We start from the raw sequence: 6032 nt of genomic DNA, 5'->3' as shown, positions 1-6032 counted from the left end.
TGACGAGATCAGGCTAGCCTGGGGCTATCGAGGTCATGGCTAGCGGTAAATAGTATGGAGGAAAAGGATAGAACGAGGAAAGTTTCAGTTAGTACCTTGGGAGTGGTTGGGAAGGGGGCCCAGGCACTCTTTCAGATTTCCAGAGTAGGGCGCAGCCGATGTTCTTCAGGTTCACGACTTGCTTTCAGATGCATTCAAAATTATATTACAAAAAGAAAAGCTGTGTATTTAAAATCACCTGTTGAGTTTTTCTTATCTCCACCATAACCACAGCAACGTGATCAAGGCAGGAGAGTCACCTAAGTCCAGCCTGGGGGGGGGGGGGGTCTTCAGCAAAAGGGTTTTGCAGGCACATCTTATCCATAGACCTATTTAAGGGGTTCTGGAATACTTGGTGTGCAAGAAGTAGTGAAATGGCTTAGAATCAGAATCATAGAATTGGAAGGGACCACCAGGGTCATCTAGTCCAACCCCCTGCACAATACAGGAAATTCACAACTACCCCACGCACCCCCAGTGACCCCTACTCCATGGCCAGAAGATGGCCAAGAGGCCCTCCCTCTCATCATCTGCCTAAGGTCATAGAATCAGCATTGCTGACAGATGGCCATCTAGCCTCTTAAAAACCTCCAGGGAAGGAGTGCTTACCACCTCCCAAGGAAGCCTGTTCCACTGAGGAAGCTCTCTGTTAGAAAATTCTTCCTGTGTCTAGATGGAAACTCTTGATTTAATTTCAACCTGTTGGTTCTGGTCCGACCTTCTGGGGCAACAGAAAACAATTCAGCACCCTGTTCTGGGGAGTAATCCCATTGGACTCAAACTCAAGGGTGGGGGCTGCTCTCCCTACATGGTTCCCCTGCTGCAGGGGCACTATACCCAGAGGGGGACTGGTTGTCCTTTGAGGGTTTGGTTTGTTTTGCAAAAGTTGGAACAGAGACACACTTCTGAGGTTTATCATGTTTGAAGTACATTACAGAGGGTTGCCAGCTCTGTGTTGAGAAATACCTGGGGATTTTTGGGGTGGTGCCTGAGGAAGGCAGGGTTTGGGGAGGAGGGACTTCAAAGTGGTATAATGCCAGCGTTCACCTTCCAAAGCAGCTAGGTGAGCTGACCTCTGTTGTCTGAAAATCAGTTGTAATAGTGGGAGTTCTCCAGCCACCACTTGGCAACCCTAACAATAGTCCAAACTGTCATTATCATGTGCCTTCTATGTTCTGACCAGCCGTCCAGCTCAGGATGTGACCATAAGGGGAAGGTGCTCAATCATCTCTGATTAAGGTTGCCAGGTGGAGCTTTGAAGGAGGAGGAAGAGGTGGAGCAGGTTTTTATATGCCGATTTTCTCTACCTTGCTGCCAATCCAGCAGGAAACACCTATTTTAGCGCTCACTCTGTAAGCACCTACCCAACTGTATGCCACAGACTCTCTTGTTTCATCAGGAGTGGTCCAGAGCTGGTTTTTATATGCTGATTTTCTCTACTCTTTAAGGAGACTCAAACCGGTTTACAATCCCCCTCCCCACAACAGGCACCCTGGGAGGTGGGTGGGGTTAAGAGCTGTGACTGGCCCACGGTCACCCAGCAGGCGTCATGTGGAGGAGTGAGGAAACCAACCCAGTTCACCAGATTAGAGTCCACTGCTCCTGACCCCTACAACAGGCTGGCGCTCTTGATTCAGAGCTTCACAGTCTGGCAGCCTCCTTGGGAAGGGGGTTAAATCTGACACTAGGAAGCCAGTAATGGAGGGAATGCATTTCCCACAGATCCTTTCCCCACTTTTCTTTGTCCCCTTTTAAATCATTCCCTTCCCCAGCATTTTCTTCCAGACCCTTTCTGTAGGAAGATCACCCATCAGAAGAAGAGTTGGTTTTTATATGCCAACTTTCTCTGCCACTTAAGGAAGAATCCAACCGGCTTACAATCACCTTCCCTTCCCCTCCCCACAACAGACACCCTGTGAGGTAGGTGGGGATGAGAGGGTTCAGAGAGAACTGTGACTGGCTCAAGGTCACCCAGCTGGCTTTATCTGTAGGACTGGGGAAACCCAGAGCTGGTTTTTATATGCCGATTTTCTCTACTCTTTAAGGAGACTCAAACCGATTTACAATCCCCCTCCCCACAACAGACACCCTGGGAGGTGGGTGGGGTTAAGAGCTGTGACTGGCCCACGGTCACCCAGCAGGCGTCATGTGGAGGAGTGGAGAAACCAACGCAGTTCACCAGATTAGAGTCCGTCACTCATGTGGAGGAGCGGGGAATCAAACCCGGTCCTCCAGACTAGAGTCCACCACTCTTAACCACTACACCATGCTAACTCCCAAAAGCCTTACAGGCAAAGAGAGGTGATAAGAACGCTTTGCCATCCAGGCACATGCACGAACAGCAAACCTATCTGCCCAAATTTATCTGAGTGGTGTAGTCATTAAGAGCGGTGGTTTGGAATGGTGCACTCTAATCTGGAGAACCGGGTTCGATTCCCCACTCCTCCACCTGAGCGGCGGACTCTAATCTGGTGAACTAGGTTGGTTTCCCCACTCCTACACACAAAGCCAGCTGGGTGACCTTGGGCTAGTCACAGCTCTCTACAGCTCTCTCAGCCCCACCTACCTCACAGGGTGTCTGTTGTGGGGAGTGGAAAGGAAGGTGATTGTAAGCCGGTTGGATTCTCCCTTAAGCGGTAGAGAAAGTCGGCATATAAAAAACAACTCTTCTTTTTCCTGTTCTGTAGTTAAGGGGAAAAGTGCCTGATCCTGACACTTCACATCTGTACAGATGGCTGTTCCCGTGAGTGTGCAGGCCCCGGCCATGCTCCCCTCCCATGACCCCAAGTGATTCTCCCCTTTTCAATAGGATTGCTGACTGCTTGGAGGAAAAAAATACCCCTTTATTAGAGCGGGCAATGTGGGGAAAAGGGCAGCTGAAGCTTTTCACGACATGGAGGTAAATGAGGGTTGCAGGATCACATCGCCACTGCAGTCATGAGACGAGTGCACGCAAAGTCCCTTCTCTAAGTCCCTTCTCTAAGTCTGGTTTAAGAACATACCAGGAACTAACCAAAATGCGGTCCAAAGAGCATCCTCCTTCTCCAGCGCTGCTCCATTTGCTTCAGCAGAACATTTGTGGATGTTCCCAGAGGTCTGAGCCCCTGAGGAGTCTTCTTTCCGCCCCGCCGCCCTGGGCGGCACTCAGCCTCTGTAAACCACAATCTTGTCTCAGCGGAGAGACAGGCAGTCTAGGATGTGTGGGCTATCCGACGCTTGTGGAATCCTCCCGTTTATTCCCCCAGGAGAAGGTGGGGCCCAAACCAAAAAAGCCCTTCCCACAAAGAATGACTCAAGCCAAGAAGTAGAAAATGAAAACCAATCTACGGATCTCAGATACACAAATACTTGTGACATGGTTGGTTGGGGTTTTTTTTTTTTTAAGTCATGCACAACAGATTACCTTGGATGCACCAAAAAGCACACAAGTTTAGAAACAAAGGTTTTGGAGAGTCAGTGGGGGTGAGGAAGGGGTGGACTTCATAAATAGAAAGTAACTTATCCCCCTCTACCCCACCTCAAAAGGTTTGCAGGGTGTCAACCTCCCTTTTGTGTGATTCAAGGAATTTCTGAAGATGCCAAGGACAGCATGTTTAGTGCATCTGTCTTTACTCTTAAAATGGTTGCCCATCGTTGGTTCTAGTGGTAATCAAGTCATTCAGCTGACCTGCTTTTAGAGTAGAAAAAACATGCATTGTTTCCTTCACTTTGCTTATTTCTCCCAATTCATTTTTTTTGGGGGGGGGGGGGGAGGTTAGTGGCTCGGTGCAAACCCAGCTATTTCATAGCCCCAAGGAGCCATCCTGTCTTCCACACCTTCACCTTTCTTTTCAGCACAATGATTTGTCCTGTGCGAAGGCACCACAGTGTACGGTCAGTCTGGATTGAAAGAGCGGCCGTGCAATCCTCAGAGGAGGAAGCGCGCATGCAATAAGCCAAGCTCAGGGCAAGGAGAGTTGCCACGGGAAAGGGGGAGGGAAAGTGGCGCAGGAGGGTACTGGCCCGGGCAGGCCATTTGGGGCCCTTGTAAAATGCTCCAAGGGGAATGAGAGCAGTCGACTGCCTTTCTCCCCTTAACAGCCCACAGACAGCCCAAGACCATGTTGGTGCCTGTGGAAAACAAAAACGGCTGTCCCGTAAATTAGCCTACAGGCACAACCCACCGCGCTGTTCTGCTCTCCCCCCATCCCCAGTTGCAAATTGCATGGCTTCCCTCTAAACCAGGAGAGAGGGTGGACTGGCAACCTGATTCTAAGGCTAGTGGTCTTCTCTTCATGAGACTATCTGTGAAACAAGGTAGGGCTCCCGCAGCCATTCTTTTAGTGGACGAAGTGAAGAAGAAGAGCTGGTTTTTATATGCCGGCTTTCTCTACCACTTAAGGAAGAATCAAACTACCTTACAATCTCCTTCCCTTCCTCTCCCCACAACGGACACCTTCTGAGGTAGGTGGGGCTGGGAGAGTTCAGAGAGAACTGTGACTAGGCCAAGGTCACCCAGCTGGCTTCATGTGTAGGAGCGGGGAGACCAACCCGGCTCACCAAGGCTTCGGGCGTAGGAGTAAGGGCTTCCTTCCTTGGATGGCTGCAACTAGACAAAAGTTCAGATTGGAAGAGAGCCAGCATCATGGCCTTTGCCACGGGGGTAAAATGCAGCAGGGCTAAAGTCAGTCCCCTCCGATGAATGCTCTGAGCACTATCACATAATTCATAGCTATGTAAAAGAAAAAACTCAATCCTGTGATCTGTATAAGTTATGTGAACTGAGCAAATTGGCCTGGTTGTCCAGTTTTTGCAGTGTTCTCAATCTCAGGATGTGGAGCCCGGTGGTATACGAAACACTGGAGTTCCACCCCAACATCTGCGGCTGTCTTACTCGGTTATCTCTGGTTTCTGAGACTTCAGCAGGCACGGCTCTTCCCACCATTCCCCTTTCGCCACTTTCAAGCACATCGTGGCTGTCTGGGCTATGAACATGAAGGGGAGGGGAAGTTCTCATGGACTTAAATTCTGTGCCCACAACCACATTCTGCATTTTCTTTGCCTCCTGTGTAATCGTGGTATTCAAAAACACCCCGACCTACTTCAACATAATAAATATTCCATGAGTAAAGCTGGCATCTTGTTTCTGTAGGACTGGCACGGCATACCCTCTCTCGCCCTCCCCTTTGCCCCCCTTGATCACCAAGCTGCTCTAGGCTTTTGATTCACAGCCGCAACTGTTAGGGCACAGACTGCAGTGCTAAGAAAAGAGCATAATATCGAGTGTTATTTAAGACAGAAAAACTCCCTGAACTTTTTCAGATTCTCTCCAGACCAAACTGCCTATAGCATAAATCAAAGACAATTTTAGTTCCTCGTCTGACCTTTCTTGGATCTTTTTTCAATGTTCAGAGGGTAAGAGAGAGACAAAACACCGTTCGCTCGGCCAAGTTCTCTCCCGCACTAGAGAAGGGCTTGATGTCCCTTCCGCCACAGATCATTTCACCGTAACCCCTCGGAAGGTCAGTCTTTTCCGACCGTAAGGTCAAACGTTCCCACTTCGCCGCTGCCGTTAAAACAAACTGACAAAGGTTATGAGATACGCCCACACCTGGACTTCATTTTTTCTAATAATAATAATAATTAAAAAAAGTTTATCGTTTCCTAGCAATTTAAATCCTTCCAGTCCTCAAAAGCCCTCAAAAGTTTCATACACCATTTCATCGTTCTGATTCTTCCGCTCTTTACCTTCTTCTTTTTTTGTCTTGAGATCCAAGGAAGGAAAAAAGGCCGGGGCTGAGAGGGGGAAGGCTGAACGAACCCCTCCGTTTTCTTTGTCCAAGCTGCATGATTTAGGGGCTTGCTGGGGACAGCCGCACCAGCCCAGCTGCTAGGAGGAAGAACCCTGAGAGGGCCACCGAAGCCTTAAGGAATCCCGATCATCTTATGTGCATTAATAGTTTGTCAGATTGTGTCCTGAGCTGCCTAGATCGTGAAACGAGATTTCACTGGTG

This window comes from Euleptes europaea, chromosome 18, assembly GCF_029931775.1.
Source record: "Euleptes europaea isolate rEulEur1 chromosome 18, rEulEur1.hap1, whole genome shotgun sequence".
Taxonomy (NCBI): Eukaryota; Metazoa; Chordata; class Lepidosauria; order Squamata; family Sphaerodactylidae; genus Euleptes; species Euleptes europaea.
Note: the sequence above shows the minus strand (reverse complement) of the source record.